General features: G+C 51.1%; 1 long non-coding RNA gene across 2 annotated transcripts in view; it reads right to left on the bottom strand.

The window, feature by feature from the left end:
- Window positions 1–19,509, bottom strand: part of LOC145717289 (uncharacterized) — a 37,087-nt gene extending 17,578 nt beyond the window's left edge. The window contains exon 1 of one of the 2 annotated variants that reach the window (XR_014140405.1): window positions 1–19,509. This exon is cut by the window's left edge and continues 8,824 nt beyond it. This is a non-coding gene — a long non-coding RNA (uncharacterized LOC145717289). The other variant, XR_014140406.1, reaches the window with a different exon arrangement.

Here is a 19,509-nt window from a genome sequence, read left to right as displayed (position 1 = left end):
GAGCCCCCGTTATGTCTGAGGGAACCTCACTTCCAGCCTCTTGCCTGCACTGGGGCTGTATGGCTCAGCGCTTTGCCTCCAAATGGGAGGTGATTTCCACCCTAAAGGAAGCTATTCATTCAAACGGAGCCTCAGCTGTCTTGTTATCGGTCCCATTATTTATATAACTGCCTGACTTATGAGTCAATCTCAAGCACAGGGTAAAAGTTCAAACCTGAATAACCTAAGACCTATAGCATTACCTCGAGGCACAAACAAAATGTCAGCAAAACGAAACAACATGACAACCGTCCACCGCCAGAACTCCTCGCCCCTCTGCAGGGGCTGGCGTCTGTGAAGGGGACTCTCGCCCACACTCTTTACAAGGAGCCATTTCCATTCCCGCTCTGTCCTGGGAGCAGTGCAGGAAAGGGCAGGCACCAGATCCTCAGACGGAAAGCGGGCCACGTGGCCAGGTCACCAGTGGATTCTCAAGAAGGCTTTACTTCTTGCACAATCTTCTGGGTGCCCTCTACATTCGAATTCACCACAGGCGACTAGGGGCAAAGGCCCCACTGGCACCTTCCCGTGTAGCCCGTTTTCCATAGGTCCTGGTTGGCGGGAAGGAAGGATGCGCCAATGAACGCATCAGACAGACACCCCCACGGAAGAAAGAAGAAAGCCAGTCAGTGCCATGATTGCTTTGGGTTTGCTGCTGCATTTCTTCAAGGCAGATCTGCATAGTGGGGAGGACAGCAGGGGATTTTGCACCTGGCACTTGGCCTATAAAAGCTCCTCCTCAGAGGTAAAGGGTTGATCTGGGGGAGAATCCCATTTAGGTAAACACAGAGCCAGGAAACCAAAGTGCAGCTGGTAGATTTGCCACTAGAGGATGTTCTCAGAGTATCTGCAACTCCATCACTTGCATTGTCCTAGGGGAGCCTGGGCCCCAGGATTCCTCTTGGAAATCTTGGCGGCTTAGGGCTTAGCCTGGGAAGAGGAATAGAGCCATCCCAGAGCTTAAAAGATTTCACAATCAAACTTCCGAGGGTAAACATTTGCAGTGACTCCCAAGAGAGATTTTCTACTCTAGCTCTGGCCCCCAAGGGTCATTTCCTGGAGCTCTGCTAACAGCTCGAGATTATCTGCAGGCTGTGTCCAAAAGTGGATTTGTCAGCCTCCCTGGACAGCTCATGAGTCAGAGACCGGGTTCCTTTACCTACTCCCTCGCCTGGGAAGCATCTGGACTCACCACACCAGAGGTCAGCGGAACATTTAGGGCACCACATCCTGGTGAAGTCAATGGTACAAGTGTCCGGCTTGTGGTCTGGAGGCTCTGCCCCGGCTCGTGGGACAGGCAGACAATTTACGAGCGAAGTAACACATCATAAAAGTAAGCAGCAAACACTAAGGAGCCAACAAGCCAGGACAGAAGACCTTTCTTTCTGACCAGGGAACCTAACAGAGCCACCACCCCAGGTTGGGGGTAGGCCTGCACGGCCAGTCTTGACAACAAGGGTCAAGGACAACTCAGAGGACTTTCCTCCAGACCCTACAACGTTACTGTAAACCTGGCATTTTGCTGCCTGGGTCCCCAGCAGCTGGAACTTGCCAGCATATTTGTGGTACACAGAGTTGTCCCAGGCCACCTGGGGGGTGTGTGATGACTCATTAAGCTCATGAACCACCTTGTGACCTTTGATTCCAACTAAACTGATGCAGGATGGACCAAGCAACGGATGGAAGCCATGCTGAGCAGGAAAAGGCTTCTATTAAACCCTGCTGCACAGATATTCACTCATTTAGCCGACAAACATTTACCGAGCACTTCCTAGGTGCCCCATTCCATGTTCTCATGAGGGCAGGAAACACACAGTAAAAAGCCAGCAAGCAAACACTTCGACGCAGGGGACCTGTGGTCAGGGCTGGGAGGGACAAGGCTGTGGGAGCCGATGGGGAATTTCAGGGAGGACCTCACGGAGATAGGGTGGCCAGAGTCGGACTCGGTGAAGGGGTGAAATCGAAACCGAGAGTTGAAGGATGAACGGGAGGGAGAAGCAGTTTAGAGAGTGAGCATTAGGGAAAATGAGTGCTCCCCACAGAGGGCAAAGCAAGAACAAAGGCCTGTAGGTGAGCAAGATCTTCATGTTCAAGAAATCTGAAGATGTTCTGAGTATCTGGAGTCTACTGAGGAATGGGGGGTGGGGGTGGAAGTGAACTTGAACTTTATTCCAAATGCAAGGAGCCCCAAGAGGATTAATGTCAGGCACGACGGGGTTGAACTAGACCTCTCAGACGTTTTGGCTGGCTTCCCTTGTAACACCTACAGATGCACGTTGGTCAGTGAGGGTCAAGGATTGATTTAGGAGCACTGGCAACTTTCTGATGTTGAAACAGCCAGATTTCTGTTTTCTGCATCAAATCTTTTTTTTTTTTTTAAGATTTTATTTATTTATTTGAGAGAGAGAGGGAGAGACCATGAGCAGGGGGAGGGACAAAGGGAGAGGGAGAAGTAGACTCCCCGCTGAGCAGGGAGCTCAGCATGGGACTCGATCCCAGGACCCTGACATCATGACCTGAGCCGAAGGTAGATGCTTAACTGACTGAGCCACCCAGACGCCCCTTCTGCATCAAATCTATCCTTGCTCCCCACCTGCAGGGTCGATTCTCGTCCCCAGGGCCATTACCAGTTTACCACAAGATACACTTGGGAGTTTCCAGTCCAATAATGTGAGATTCAACATCCCTTCTTTGAAGTTCTGCAGAGAGGGCACCTGCCTTTATTCTAAGCTTGAGTGAGCCCCTGCGACCCAGACCCATCGCCAGCACGCTCACGGTCTGACACAGGGATTTTGGATTGGTGCCTCACCTTACTTGCTCTTTGTCACCTGCCCCTCCTCTGAGAGCCCCAGCCCCGTTAGACACAGTCCAATGTCTAGAATCCTGCTATGTGGCAACAACACTTCACAAGGCCGACTCTGATCTGCCCGCATTTTCAAATAGCGCTTGATCCTGGATCCCACCGTCATCACGCTCCACCCGGCTCCAGGACGCCAGGGGATGTGTTACTCTTGGCTGGTTCTTGCTGATAAAGACACTTGTAGCCTCTCCTGCCTGTGGCCCTTCCTGTCGGCACCTTGGAGGGCCCTTTCCTCCAAACAACGCCTTGGATTGGCCTGGCATGTGGAGCCCCCTCTCCGCACGGTACCTGGGGGCTTCTGTCCATGGAGGAAGGAGGCTGACTCCCAGGGCCAGGCCTCTGTCTACCTCTACTCCAGTGGCCGCTGTGAATGTCCATGGTGGCCCAAGATATAACTACCCAGGGTGCCCACCTGAGATACTAGCCTTCAAGTTTCTAAAGGGATTTTGAAAGCAGACTGATGGCCGGCAGATTTCTCTACTGAATGGGCTCAAGTTGCAGTAAAGGGGGTTTAAATGAGGGCGTCCTTGAAGCAGGGGCATAACGGGACTCCCACAGGTAAGCAGGTCCATCCCTCTGCTGCTTGCCTTTAAAGGAGTGCTGAGCTGCCTGGCCAAGCATCCATCCCACTGCCTTATGGCCAGGCAAGTAAGCCTGGCTAAAGGAATAAACAAATCCTCTAGAAGCTTCTAGAATAGCTACTTTCCAAATTCATGAGGCTGGGGAATCCTTTTCTTCAGATGAGTTCTTGGGTAGGAGCACAATATTTAAAACAGATGAGAGCAAAGCCCGGCTCCCACTTCCGCCATGGAGATTTTGGATCTCTGTGGGACCCGGTGTGCAAACTCTGGCTGAAAATGCAGAGATGCTAAGCAGCGAGCCACGGCCCCCGTGAGGGTGAGGCATGGAAAGGAGAAGGTCCGCAACGCTAACAATGACGGGGATGACAAAACAGTAACAGAAGCCACCTTCTACTGAGTGAGTGTGGCTCAGACCGAGATAAATGCTCTGCGTATTCTGCTGTTGAGCCTCCAGATCTTTCCAGTGTGTTACTCCAGTTGGACACAAGCAGAAACTGAGGCTCTGAGAGGCTCAGTGACGTCCCCAAGGCCACACACCTCCTGGAGAGCTATGGCCCGCCCCTTGGGGTGACCCGCTAAAAACCAGTGGCATCAGAGGGCCCCGTGGTGTATGAGGATTGCATGACTCCACTGAACAACAGCCCAAGCTGGCCTCAAACGGGGAAGAGCCCAGCGGCTTCAGAGGCCACTTGAGCTGGTTGTCAAAGGCTCTGTGCTGATTAACTGTGAACTTCAGAGAAGACAAGTGTGCATTGACGCCACCGATCTCTCCCAGGCCTGTTGGGGCCTGTTTCCGCCCTCTGAATGAGGAAGCAGTGCTTTGCAGGCGCCCGCAGAGCAAGAATAGGCCCTAAGATGCCTGAATGAAGGGCCCAGGGGAAGTACAAAGTGTCGCCATTGTCGGCGACGGAAGCCGTGCCAGGCAAGGAAAGGGCGGCCCAGCAGCCAAGCGTTACTGCAGGAAAGGGAAGAGGTTAATATTTTTCTGGGCAAACAATGCAACTTTTCTAACTGCAAACCCCACAGCCGTGACCTCATGCTGGACAAGCACCTCAACCCAGGCCAGGCGTGAGTATATCCACAGCTGGGCTGCCCTCCACCTGAGAGCAATACCCCTCTCTGAAGGCTGCTTTCCAGACAGTGTGCATGTGTGCGTGCGTGGGTGCGTATGTGAGATACACTAGCTGCCCCCTGGATGTCCCCTAGCGGCTCCCCGAGTGTAACAGGGCGTCAGCTAGCAATGGGAGGAGATCGTTAGGGCAGAAGCAGCTCACAGATAGACTTCACAGTGGCCTCTTAACAGCCAGATTATTTCCCACAGGGCAAGGGATGGTTTCAGGCATGCTAGAGGGGGCAGGGAGGCTGACAAAGCACAGCCCTGGGGAGCAGCAGTGCCGTGGAAACCTCCAGAGCAGAAAAACCAGACCAGACATTCCAAACACGCAAGGGAGCGTGCCCTTGGTGGGAAGGGCCAAGTATGGAAAAGGTCACCCCATTTTATGTGAGATCTTGTCTCCGCACATCTTGAGACCTCCTGAAGCCTCGTCTCAAAGGAGTGATCCTATAAATGGAGATTCTAAGTGGAAGGGCAGCCTAGGGATGGGGGAGCACCTGGGAGCTTTTTCAAAACGTGGATGCCAACTTCCTGGGGATGAAGCCTATTGACCAAGTTCCCCAAGTGATGCAGAAGTGCAGTCCTCACTGAGGCCCCCGTGGGTGGGGAAGAGACAGAGTTGAGCCTTCAGCTCAAGTCCTGGCTCACCCATCCCACAGCAGTGACCTTGGGCAAGTCACTACCTTCCCCGCCCGTATCTGCTTCTCTCTGTGTACAACGTACCGCACCGTGTCCTAAGCATCCTCTATATATCTGTATACATCTCTACCTGACCTTGGATCTAGCCTTTCTGAGATTTACTCTTTTTTTTTTTTTTAAGTGGTAAACTAGTCCAACCTTTTGGAAACGGATGACCGGGCAACCCACCAACAGACTTAGATACAAGGGTTAACACCAAAATTATGTATTAGCCAGAAATGCAAAAGCTGATTTTTTTTTTTTTTTCTTTTTCCTCGGAACACTTACCTTCTGGGGGCTGGATCAAACACTGTTTGCAGCTGAAACAGTGCCTGAAATAATGTCAGCCACTGAGGATTAATGTCGCCAACGTCACAAGAGTAAACTGGTGGCATTTTTGAGAATTACTCCCCAGTGGAAACTAAATCTAAATAAAGTCAGTGATGTCACTTGACTCACCCTTGACTCATGCTCACGTGCAGACGTCTTTTGTTCGTGGAAGTTTTCTCTGCAGCATTCACAGGGCCCTGAGCACCTACAGGTTTCTGGACCAGACACTTCCCTCCCAGCTAGGACACTGTCAAAATGGGGTCAGTTGGGCTTCGAAGGGGGTGTGATTCCTGGCCTTGAGGAATCAGGGGACAGGGGAACAAACCTCTCGCACCGAACCCAGGAGCCGACTGCAGTCTTTCCCCCTGCCTGCCTCGACTGCATGTCTATCCATCCATGCTGAGTGCATTTTCGTAAAACTGTTCAAATCCTTGGGCCACGAGATAGGGTGGGGAGAGAGAGCAGAGCAGGGATGGACACAGGTACTCAGTGTCCGCAAGCCGCTGTGCACACGGCCCGAGGAGGGGTGCGGGGAGAAGGGGAGCAGAGAGAATGTCATGGCCTTTCCTATCAGCGGCTTGCTGCCTCACCCGCTCTCGGGGCCTGAACTGGGCTCTGGCCTCTGCAGGGTCCGCTTCCTCAGGCAAAAGCTGTCTGCCAGGAAGGGGTGGTGGTAACACGATTTGGGTCCACCCAGCACTAAAAGAATATTAAATTCCATCAGCATCCATGGGCTTTATCAGATGCCAAATATCTTCATATAAACCAAACATCTGGATCAATTTTAAATTAGGGAGAGTCCCCAGATGAAAAGGGAACAAAACAAGGAACAACCAGAATCTAAAGCAAACCGCCCCCGACGCCCTGCCCCAATCTAGGTCAAAAGGCAAGCCTCCCAATTCAGCAGGTACCTCGACCGCCCCTCTCCTGGGCCCAACCTGCTCTCTGGCTGCCCTCAGCCCCAAAAGGGTGTGTGAGCACTTGGCTCCCCACAGGCCCTGCTTTTCTCCAAATCTGTGCAGGTTGCCGACCGACCGTCCAGCATGCTTGTGGCCTGGGGGACTTCCTTCCTTCCTTCCCTCCCTCCCATCTTTAATCCAAACACAAGGGCTCCAAGACCCACAGAACCGCCCCCGCAAAGCGCTCTTAACCAGACGCGGCCCAGATGCCGGGAGGGTCCTGGCCTGGAGAGAACTCATAAACATTATTAAAATATTTTATTTAAAAATGAGATCAGTAAACTGTCTGCTCCTTGGGTGGTCCTAGAGTAGCAAGCATCTTGCTTTCCAGAAGTGTGGTAGATGCTGCATTACCTTAGGAAAACTGCTGCGTCCTCAGGAGCCCAGTGCTCAGTCGGAGACCCCGAGCCAAGGGAACGCCAGTCTTCCCTGCCCCGGGCCCGTCTCTGCCACCCACGGCTGCCACAGCCGTCTTCCCCGAGCAGACTATTCCTCTGCTCAAAAACACTCCATAGCTCCCCACTGTCTACATCAGGGGTCGGCAAACTCTGGCCATGGACCAAACCTAACCTGTCCTGTTTTTGTAAATAGAGTTTAACTGGCACCCAGCCACACCCATCCATTTCTACTATTTATGGCCGCTTTGGGGTTAAAAGGGCAGAACTGCATAATTGCCACAAAGCCTAAAATGTTTATTCTCTGGCTCTTTTAGAGAAAAAGATGGTCAGCTTGCTGTGCCCTCCTTCCTGCTCTGACTCTTGAGAGGACAGTCTCAGTCTGTGCCATGCTCAGGGAGTTTGGAGGGAAGGAGAGGAAGAAGAAAGAGAGAGACACAGAGACAGAGAGAGAGGATGTGGTGTTGGGGTCCTCGGCCTGCAGCCACTTGCTTGCTGAGATGTGCTGGCCCCCAAGACCAAGACCCGTGTCTCTAGGTGCTGTGTGGCCGACCTCACAAAATCCACTGCGAGGTCACCCCTGGGCTGCAGAACATGCACATTTAGGCTGAAGATAGTACTTCATTTGGAGATTGCATCGTTTTCTTGCTTATTTAAACCGCAGTCGGAAAAGTTGGAATTGGTTCCTTCGGGACACTTCCCTGAGCTCTGGTATCCTTTGCAGCTTCCTGCTCTGGTTCCTGTTTTATGGGCTTCAAAGGAACTGTCTCCTCAATGTCTCCCAGATACCACAGTCCCTGTGACCTCAGCTGCTCGTCACTCTGCTACCCCTGGGGCGCCTCCAGGGCACTCCCCTCCGTGGCCCTCACCACTGCGGAGCCCCTGGTTTGGTAGCTGACCTGGCTTTGAGGTTCCTCAAGAAAGAGCCAGTTCTGTGGGGTTATAGACCCTGAACCGGCTGCAACTCAGATCCCCCCATTCTGGGAGCATTCCCCAGACCCACCCCTGGTCTTTCCTTTGTTCTCTCCTCCCCTTTCCTGGGTCTGGTACTGAATTCTTTGGTTCTCTTTAGAAATCATGGGAATGGCCTACACAGAGGTCAGAGGTCAGGAATGCCAAGAAGGGCAGAAATGGGAAATCTACTTCTGATTACTGTACCCACTCCCCCCTCCCCACCCCCACAGGCCTCCCCTGAGTGCCAATCTAAGTAGAGTCCACCTCCACCACTTATCCCATGTGCTCTGCCTCATTCCCGGCTTGATTTTTGTCCTCGGCATGTTTGTCCACTATCTGGCACATTCATGCTCGTTTGTCACTGGTCCCTTCACACTAAAAAGAAGGTAAGCTCCTTGAGAGCCGGACACTTCCTGGGTCACATGTGGCTGGGTCCTGGGCCTGGAACGGTGCCTTGTGCCCAGCGGATGCTTGGCAAGTCATTATTGCTCAAAACATCTTTATTCCAGGAGAATGTTGCACAAAGGAGGGCATGATGGGCTGCACGCTGGTCCCCAGAAAGGGACACCCATATCCCAGAACCCCGTGAATGTGACCTTATTTGGAAAAAGGGTCTTTGTGGATGTATTTAAGTTAAGGGTCTGGAGATGGTATCGACCGGGATGATCTGGGAGGGCCCTACATCCAATGACAAGTGTCTGTAGAACACACACAAAGAGGAGGGACACACAGAAAGAAGAGGAGAGGGCCACGTGAGGACGGGGGCAGAGACTGGACTAACGCCGCCAAAAACCAAGAGTTGCCTGGAGCCACCGGAGTCTGGAAGAGGCAAGGGAAGATTCTCCTCTAGAGCCTTCGGAGGGAGGGCGGCCCTGCCCACACCCTGAGTGCAGACTTCCAGCCTCCAGCACGGGGAGGGAACACATTTCTATTGGGTTAAGGCCCCCGGTCTGCGGTAATTTGTTACAGTAGCCTGCGGAGACTAGTCCAGGGCGGTGGGGGATGGGAGGGGGCATCTCTAACACCTGGATGCCAGGTGTGGCGAAACAGACCTTGGTGTGGGGCAAAGAGTCTGGGAGGAGAGACAGATAATAATTAAGGAGAGAGTAAAGTATATATAATTACAGCCTGTGAAGGGCTAAGAAGGAAACAGGTTGGCTGGTGGGATCAAGAGTGAATGGGGGTGGGGGCGGGGGTGGAGGGGAAGGCGGGGCCTTTCAGAGATGCTGGCATTTCCGTGGGGGTCTCAGGGATGGGAAGGAGCAGCAGAGCTTAGGCCTGTACCTGGGTCCCCACCTGGACCCCACCCTTAGCCCCTGCCTTTCATTGCTCCTTCCTTCAAACCAACCCCATTCTCCACTGCCCTGACAGATGATCTTTCCAAAGCACGAAGAATAACGGCAACTATTTCAAAGGTGTCCTACCAGGAGAGCTGCAGGATGGGAGGTGGCTGATATTCATTCCCACTCTACAGATCAAAGACCCAAGGCCGGGAGCTTGAAGGACACTTGCATGGTTACACCAAGAGCAGACTCCAAAGCCTGTTTCTCTTCCCGCGGGGCTTCACGGACATTCCTCACCAGATGCTTGTCTCAATCAAGAGCCTTCAGGGGTTGCCCACTGCCTGGCATAAAAAAACCCATACTCTTTGGTGCAACCTCATTGCCCCTAACTCTGTGATTTCCATGGAAAATTTCTTCTCATCTACTGCCATTCCCCCATGAAGAATTTTCCAATTTACCCATACAGACTTACTCGCCTCTTTTTAGCACCTCTATAAACTTGCTTTTATTTTATTTTTTATTTTTTTTAATTTTTTTTTTTATTTATTTGCCAGAGAGAGAGAGAGAGAGCACAAGCAGGGGGAGTGGCAGGCAGAGGGAGAGGGAGAAGCAGGCTTCCCGCTGAGCAGGGAGCCTGATGGGGGGCTCAATCCCAGGACCCTGGGATCATGACCTGAGCCAAAGGCAGGCGCTTAACGACTGAGCCACCCAGGCGCCCCGCTTTTATTTTTTTTTAAAGATTTTATGTATTTATTGGAGAGAGAGAGAGACAGAGACAGAGATAATGAAAGAGAGAGCAGAAGCAGGGAGGCGAGGGAGAATCAGGCTCCCTGCTGAGCAGGGAACCAAACGCGGGACTCCATCCCAGGACCCTGAGCTGAAGGCAGACGCTTCACCGACTGAGCCACCCAGGCGCCCCTTTGAACTTGCTTTTAATAATCACATTGTAAATTATATTACACATAAAATATAATAATCTTGTTACTTTACCATTGCCTATCTTTCTGAGCCCCGCTGCGTGTTCTGTACTGTCCTAGATGCTTTACATATATTATTGGCTTATTTCTGCTGCAGCCTTGCGAGATCTGCTTCAGCATCTGCATTTTGTACACGGGACTTAGGACCCCGGCCTGAGGCTGGCGATGACCACCTGCACCCCGTTTGTGTTCCACGACGCTTTGCCCGCAGAATTCCTGTCTGTTTCTTCCCCTAACGACGACATCCACTTTCACATGGCCTTTCATGGTTTTACAAAATACTTTTGTATATGTACTTTGACTGCAAAATCTTCCCTGACGGCCCCTAGATGAAGAGTCTCTCAACGTGCTCCCAGTAAGGGCCCAGGGTAAGGCTGGGTCGCAGGAGGGAGGCGGGAAGGACTTTGGCCCACTACCTCCCACAATCACCATCCGTGCCCACTGCCACCATACCAACTCACAGAAACCAAAAAGCCAAGTATCCAGAACAAGGAGCTCGAGACACCACAGGGCAGAGCCCTGGATTCGATCTCCCCAGCTGAGCCCACCCTCCGAGAAGCCCGGAGTCACGGCCAGGGACGTGTCCCACGGTGGGGACCAAGCCCCTGAGAGCAGAAACCATGACCCCAGGATCCCAGGAGCTCCGTAAATGCTCTTCTGTCTGACTGGATCTCTACGTGGCCATTGGGATGATGGGCCTGGGAAGGAGAAGACACAGGGCACGACGTTCTGCCAAGGTCCCTGGCCATGACCCCGGGGCCGGCAATTTATTAGCAGACAAGAGCCATATAAGCTCTGCTATCACAGTCACAGACTTGTCCGGAAACAATGCCGCCTTTCACATTGTTTTCCGCCTGCAACAGGGGATTTATAAACTGAACTGGGGACGCCTTGTTCTAAGTGGGCCCGGTTTAGGAGTATCCTGATAAGATAAACACAGATAATGGCCTGCTGGGGAGGGGGGGTGGTGCTTTCATATGTGTTTCCATGTCTGCATCTCTGCACACACAGCCTGACATTTGGGGGCTGCTTCTCAGATCAAAGGGAGAAGAAGGGAAAAAAAAAAAAGCCGCTTTCTGGATCTCTTTCCAGAAAGGAAGTTGGATGTAATTATAAGATGTTCGGTTTGTTTCTCTCTAAACAGCCCAGAAATAAACTGATTTGGTTATTCCCAAAAGGAGGGGGGCTCTAAAACTGTGTCCAGTGCGTTCAGTGTGGTGAGGCTGGGTCGCTCTCGCCAACAACCGTGGAAGCTGGGTGATGCGCGCATGGGGTTTATTACAGTAGTCTCCCGTTTTTATGTATGTTTACACATTTCCATAATAAAAGCAAAAAATAAAACCAGGCGAATTTGGCTAAATAATTACTGAAGCTGGTGATGGGCATATGGAGATTTATGATAACATTTTCCTTCCCATATGTTTGTTTAAAACACTCCAGGGTAAAAGGGGGGGAGGGGAAGGACTTCGGCTGAAAAGTAATGCCTTAAAACCCCTTTCCTCATTCATTCATTCATTCATTCAACCAATATTTCTCCGTGCCACATACTGTCCTAGGTGCTGGGGAATGGCGTCGGACAGGACAGGGGGTCCCTGGCTCCTCAGAGAGCTGACATTATCCCCAGAGTGTAAATATTCCTCCAGGGCGAATATCTGGGTGGGCTTCCCCAGCAAGGAAGGCTACCCTCCTCCTTTGGGGAGGATCTGTGGTGGGGAACGCGATCCCTCCGGACTTTCCTGGGGGTGAGGGGGTGGGGGCAACTCTGGCCCGGCCTCTCAGAAATCGTCTGTTGCAACTGAGAGTTCTGGAGCAGGACAGAGGGGAGAGGCTTCAGGGAGCCCCCACACTTGAGTTGGGACCTGTTCATTCATGTCATTCACCAATAACAGCCATCCCCCTGAAGCCGAAAGGCATTTCTGGGGGGGGGGGTCCAATGCACCTCTCACCTTGGGGGGCCATGCTAGCAACGCTCAGGACACACAGCTATCTATGCTGTTTTTAAAGGTCTCTGGGGATGGAGCGACCCCGAGATCGAGGCTGGCCAGGGCGGCCAGGGCTGCGAACATTCTCAGCTTTGGAGCAGGGGACAAAAGCCTTCTGTGTTGCTCCGTGCTCTGTTAACTGCACCACCCGTGATTCATCTTCACTGGCCCGGGCACGGGCAGCTGAAAGCCTGGAATGACCAGATTTCTGGGTTGCCACGTATGTGCAAGCTTCAGGAGGCCGTTTCCAGAATCTGGAGTCCCACACCTAACAGTCAGTCCACGGGAAACCCCGTGGGGGGAGTCAGCCGGCCCTGGAGCCCTTCCTCCGATATCTTACCCAAGGCCACGCAGAAAATAAGCTACGGGGTCTCTTCGAGGACAGAAGGTCTTGGGAGAGGAAGGTCAGGGATGTGGAAACCCCGGTTTCAGGTTGAAGGTCTCTGGGGCCCTTCCAAGGCCGGAGCACTATGGTACCGCCGGCTTCTCGGCCAGGAGAGAGGCACGGTTTGGGCCGGCTGCTTTTTTTTTTTAACTGAGAGCTCCTATTTTGCATCTGTGATTGTCCTCATGAGTTCAACTGGGACAGGGAACTTGGTTCAGGTTTTCTTGATAGTTTTCCATCAACAACTAGGATGGAGAAGTGACGCTAAGTCTCAGAATCATAAATCGTTCCTCTCTAACTGGGGGAAGCTAAGGTGTCAGTGGGGACGTCTGACTGTTTATATACATCACATCAAACACCTAGAGGCATTTACTGGATTCTGAGCATCTCCTCGAAGACACTACCAAGAAAGTGGGGCTGGGGCTGCCAGGGGAGGGGCCAAAGGGGTCAGGATGGCACCGTCCCTGCCTTCGGGTCCCACGCAAGCTGAGCAGGCCAAGCAAGTGGGGAGAGGGCAGTGGAGCCGATGTGTGGGCCCCCCCTGCAGAGCTGGAAGCCTGGGGCTGCCGCTCGGATGTCCTGGCACAGGGGGGAGGGACACTTTCACATTCTATCCCAGCGGCACAGCGTGGAAACTTTGGAAGAACTGGCCACATCTTGCCGTTCTCATCCAGATGTTTGGCAGGATTTCGGCATTACCCACAATGCCTCCCAGGAGGTTAGAGACCTGGAATTCTGCCTGGAGAGAGGGAGGCACAGAGGACGCTGGCCAAGCCTCTGAAGTGTGGTTCTTCAGGAGACTGGGAACAGCTGCTCCCTTTCCACTGGGGGAGGGCATGCAGAATGGTTTCGAGGGGTGGCTAAGCAGGAAGGCCTTGAGGCCAGTGAGGGCTCTTTCGGGAGACAGTAAGTTACGCCTTTAACGGAACATAGGTGTTTCTTGGTGTGAACGCAGGACTCATTTACCCTGGATGCACCGATCCATGCTCTATGCGTTTACACTAATTTGCACGTGATTTCAACTCTGTTCTTCTGAGTCCGAGGATAGGAGCCTACTGTTTTTGATTTAACCAGCACCTGGCGCAAGCCTGGAGCGCAGTCGGCCTTCAAGCGTTGGAAGGATGTACCACCTACGGCGGTGGTTCTCAACCGGGGAGATCTGCCCCACCCCCAGGGGACAGTGGGCAGGGTCCAGAGACATCTGAGGCCCCAACAGTGGGACCCTGATAGCTGGTGCGTAGAGCCCGGCGATGCTGCCCGACAGCCTCCAATGCACAGGCTAGTCCCCATGACAAAGAACGATCTGTCCCAAAGACTGATGGAGCCCAGTTCTGGCGATCGCTTTTGCACACAGGCCTGGGAGAGGGTGTGGATTTCTCCTTTCCAAGGAATTTTAGGAATGGATTCCAGCTGTCCTTGTGGGTTTAGGAGTCTGGGGCTGGGGGGGGAGCGAGGGAGACTAAAACGGGCCACTTGGTCCCCTGAGCTCCGCGTCACCCTGCGTCGCCAGGCTGCGGAATGTCGCGTCTCCGTTCTTCTGCCTCTTCCTCCCGCTCAGATTTATTGCCCAGGTTTTCCCCGAAATGTTTGGGGGTTTCCATCAGCAGTGGATCCTGTCCAAACCGTAAGGCAGTGAAAAGTCCCTCCCGTGGAACTCATGCTCCTGTTGTGTCTATGCTCCAAGAGGGAGAGAGGCGACAACACAAGGCCTGTGAATCAAAACCAAATCCCTCCAGGCGCAAGCCCCAACCTGCAGCCACTTTCCCGGCCAAGTCATGATGTGCAGAGCTGATGGCTTTTTCGTTAGAGCAGTTCTGTGGGGGGCAAGAGGTGGGAGGGCTGTTAGGATAAGAATACACAGTGAGCAAAAGAACGCCTCTGAAGGAGCATTTTCCTGCCAGGGTGGAGGTGACACCACCAGGGGTGACATTCTTGGGTCAGGCTCTCGGGGCATCTTTACCCCACAGGCCCCGGTCATGCCTGGGTCTTGACACCAGGCCTGTGAAGCACACAGGTTCAGAGTTCCTTGCTCCGAACTACTTTTCTGATGTGCTAAGTAAAGTAGCTTTTCTAAGGCCAGACCGAGTCCAAGTTTTTAAATTCCTCTCAAAAAATGGTGACATTCCGTTGCCAACAAGATAGACTCGGGGCTTTTAGACACCAAGACCCAGAATGAATGCCTCGTACCGCAGTGTCTCTTTGAGAGAGGCTTAGAAATTAATTTCTGTTTGGTGACCCCCGGACAGAGGAACCCACTTCATAAGAGTAAAAGCTATTATTTTCACTGCAGAGTGCCTGCAAGATGTAAGACACTGCTCTGAGCATTTGACATGTACTAACTCATTAATATTAATATAAAGGAGATCATCTTATCATCCCCAATTTACAGATGGAGAAACCAAGGCACAGAGGTCCTGAGTATCTTGTTCACGGCCACCTGGCTAGTCAGCGGCAGAGCCTAGACTTGAACTCGGCTCCATTCTGGGCTCCAGGACGCAGACTATGATCCTACTCTGGATGATGGGTATAATTCTGGTTCAACTTGTGATATAAGTCGGTTTAATCAGACCTCGGAGCTACTGAGAGGAGATGGCCTTATTTCTGTTGGACTTGAACCTGGGAGGTTCACAGGGCTGGAGCTGTCAGCAGGAGGCTATCTTGCCACCAACAGAGAACCCGAGAATCAAGCCAACGTTGAGGACGGCAGAGCTGAAGGAGAGAAAAATAAGCAGAGGCCTGATGATATCATTGATGCTCCTGGACCAAACCGTGCCTGAAGCTGGCGAGAATCCCTGGAGTTTTCAGCTCTGTGAATCTGTTAATTCTCTTTTTAGCTTAGGACGATAGGAACTGTGGTTCTGTTTCTTACAAATGACATAAATGAACACTGAAAATATCTCATTAAAACAGTTGCACAAGTACACTATGCTGGTTGGGAACAGAGCGAGGAAAAGGTTGGTCCTCAAGATCCTGCTCCCTCTCCCCACACCTGTACATGAAAGGAGAACGCAGACTCTAGGAAAGCATAGGGAATATGGTTGACTTTATGTGAACCGTGTTGGTAGGCAAGGTGATTATCTGTGGATGTCATTAGTAAATTCATGGGATTCGTTACTGTGTGTTATTCATTGAGCTCTACCGATTGTCTTATCCACAGCCACATTGTACCCTTGATACCAACTGGCGTTTGCAATTACAGGCTCTGGGTGACAGGTTGGATGGATAAGAGTGGATGGCCTGGCCCATTTCCTCTACCTGAAGGTCAACATAAAGGGTCTGGCATCCTAGCAGATGGAGAGCTAGTCAGCTCTGTGGCAAAGGCTGGGCTATGTGTCCCCGGCATGTTCGCTAAAGCAAAAAGCTCTTGCGTAGGCCAGTTATTTACTTTATGAATTCCGGATTGAGAACATACAAACAGAGTAAAAATCAAGCAACTCATGACATCTTCCCAGTGATTCTATCCTCCATATATTGTTCAGCCCCCAGAAAGCCCTCAGCAATTTTCTGTTCCTCAAGATGCATGGTCACCAGCTCTGTGCCCTCCCTGGGCAGTCTAATTTGGATGTGAGGGACCGGCGGGGCAGATGGGGCCCCAGGTGTTTGTGGGCTGCTGGAACTGCCAAACAGCTGCCTGCCGACACCCTGGGTTTCAGATGTGGGGCATCACTGTTTGTTTCCCTGACTGAATTACTCATGCCTCATTTGTCCACTTCCCTGAAACAATCTTTTTGGGATGCATTTGGAAACCCGAGTCTCTGTGGTTTGTCTGGGCTGGTTTCTATTTGTGGAGAAGGAGAGTTTGCTTGTCTTGGGCGCAGAGAAAAATGGGTTCTGCAGAAGTCACGATTCTCTTGGTTTCCTGGAGGGGCTCCGGGAACCCGGATTCCTCACAGAATGCCTCTGGTCCCTCTGGGAGCTCCCAGTGGAACATAGGGGGAAATCTTGCCAAATCTCTAGTGTCCATCAGTGATTCTCGATTCTCCGAGAATGTTCTGGCAAAGAGAGATCAGGAAACACACTGCAAACATAAAGGGCAGTGGCAAGCAAATAATTACCAAGCCTGTTGGTAAACAGACCCAGAGAAGACAAACGTATTCAGCTTGTTCACTCTTGCCTGTCAGACAGAATTTAATACCATCCTGTTTCTGTTTTTCTTCTCCCCATGACCCAAGTTAGAGCTTGCTTAATTTCTGTTTACAGTGTGGGTCTCATGGGGATGGAGGGAAAGAGAGGTCTGGCCAGAGCAGCAGGAGGGGGAGGGCAGGGGGAAGGACTCACCTTCCCAGGGAGAACGCCCTATAGACCAGTGGGTCTCAAGCCTGAGCATAAAAGTCACCTGAGGAGCCCAGGTCTAATCAGAATCACTGCAGCAGAGGACCTCAGTGTCAGTATTTTAAAGCCCCAGAAGATCCCAACATGCAGCCAAGGTTTAGATCCACTGCTTAAGAGCAACGCTATCCAATATGGCAGCCATGAGCCATGTGTGGTTACTGAGCATCTGAAACATGGTAAATACAAATTGAGATGTGCTGGAAGCGGGAAATGCACCCCAGATTTCCAAGAGTTAGGATGAAAAAGAGAATGCAAGCCATATCATCATTAACAATTTTGTTGCATTGAACTACATCATCAACAATTTTGTTACGTTGCTTACGATTGAAACAATGCAGGCCCTGTCCTGAGTGAGAATGTGTGTATGTGGATGGGCAGGAACATGTGGGTGGTGCTGTGGGGCAGGTCAAAATCTATAAGGAGTCACTCGAGGAAGAGAAAGACAGAAGACAACCTTACATGTCCTCAAGACAGCATCATTTCCATTTATATGGAGCATATATTCTCAATCATCTCCCTTGGCACACTCACACGGTATGCTTGTTCTAGCATATCAGGGTTAGGCCATGGCTCATTTTCTTTCCACCAAAGAAAACATGATTAGGAAGGCAAAGGCTACAGCTTGGAATGATAGTTTCCTAGCAAAAGATGAAAGTTCAGCTTTGAAAATTCTTTTTATCCATTCTTCTCAAGCATGGCAAAAAATATCCTCAAAGTATAACTAGTTTAAATAATAAAGTTTTCATCAGCAAGAGGCAAGTCAATAGAATTTAAAGATAAACACATGATCACTGATAATCTCTGCACAACAATAATGAACCATATGGTAATAATCTTGTATCAGACATGGTGGTCAATTTGTGTGCCGAGTCCAGTGTCGGGGACCAGTCTGCTCCGCCCCAGTTCCCTGTGATCCTGCCCAAATTCTGAACCTTGGCAGAGAATTTCTTGAGCAATTTCTCAGATGTGATGGTCCATTTTATGTGTCACCTTGACGAGTCCATGGAGTGCTCAGTTATTTGGCCAAATACTATTCTGGTTGTTTCTACAAGGGTGTTTTTGGATGAGATTAACATCTAATTGGTAGACTAAAGCAAATTGTCCTCTATAATGTGGGTGGGCCACATCTAATCAGTTGAAGGGGCTGACTAGAAGAAAAAATCTGACCCTCCCCAGAGTAAGAAAACATTCTCTAGCAGACTGCCTTTGGACCAGAACGGTACCATGGGTTCTCACATCTGCCAGCCCGTACTGCAAGTTTGGACTTGCTAGCTTCCATAAGCACATGAGCCAATTCCTTATAATAAATCTCTCTCAGTTTATGTACACATTCTATTGGCTCTATTTCTCTGGAGAACCATGACTAATGTAACGTGCCATTCCTAAAGTCTCACCTGCAGCTGGTTACCTCCTTACATCAAGAATGGTCTCAGGCTGCTCAGAAGTACAGACTCAGTTTCTCTCCATGGCGGCTGGGCCCACAGCAGGTGCAGTGCCCATGTGCCCCTGGCTAGACCCACAGCAGCTGCCTGGAGGGATGAGGAATGCAACTCGGAAGCATGGGGGAGGTGGGCTTGGACCAAAGAGGCAGGGGATGAGAAGGCATTATGAGATAAATCACGTGCACATTTCTTCTCTCACCCCCTCTGCACCTTCCAACAGTCAGTTCTGAGACTCAGCAGTCCCATTCTGTCTCTTTAAAGAAGCGCTTCATAACCATGCTGGAGCATCCAGATTTACTTTTTTGAGAAGCTACGACCAGCTCAGTCTCAGATTTACTTTCCTGCCTTCTTCATGCCATTCACTTCCTTTTCCCCCTCGCTCTTGCTTCTCTGGGAGTACACCTCCCAATCAGTACATTTTAGCGTGTAAACTTTGCCTTTGGTTCTGGTTTCTAAGAAATCCAGGCCAAGACAATCAGACTTTTTCTTTTTTTTTTTTTTTAAGATTTATTTATTTGTTTGAGAGAGAGAGTGGGAGGGGGCGCAGAAGGAGAGAAAGTCTTAATTAAGCAGACTCCCCACTGAGTGCGGAGCCCAACATGGGGCTCGATCTCACGACCCTGAGATCATGACCTGAGCCAAAACCCAGAGTCAGACACTTAACCGACCACACCACCTAGGCACCCCAGGCTTTTTCTTTTTAAAGTCATTGGCTTAACCAGGAAAGAGCTGAGCTCTTTTTTGTTTGGAGCCCAGAATAATGGGATCAGGAGTGGGAACCTGGTCCAAGGTGAGCTGATACATAGACTGGTCCTCAACCTGTTGTTTAAGGTTCTTCCTGAACACAGATGAGCTGAGCCACATATCTTTTCTCTTAGAGTTAATTAAAATTTGACAAAGAGAGGTGTACCCAATGAACAGTGGTTGTTGGATAAAGAAATTACAGGCCAACAGCTTTATTGAGCTGTGCACAAAAAATGAAGTATGTGAGTATGTGCGTGCATTTGAGAGAGAAAGGAGGAGGAGAGGAGGGAGAAGGAGGCGGCAGGAGGAGGAGGGAAGGGAAAGAGGAGGAGGAGGAAGGAGGAGAAGGAAGAAGGAGGAGAAGGAAGAGGAAGAATAAGGAGGAGAAGGAAGAAGAAGGAGGAGAAGGAAGAAGGAGGAAGGAGAAGGAAGAAGGAGGAGGAGAAGGAAGGAG

Source organism: Leptonychotes weddellii, chromosome 15 (assembly GCF_054177405.1).
Source record: "Leptonychotes weddellii isolate Sample4059 chromosome 15, ASM5417740v2, whole genome shotgun sequence".
In the NCBI taxonomy this organism is placed as follows: domain Eukaryota; kingdom Metazoa; phylum Chordata; class Mammalia; order Carnivora; family Phocidae; genus Leptonychotes; species Leptonychotes weddellii.
This window is presented reverse-complemented; position numbering and strand designations above follow the sequence as displayed.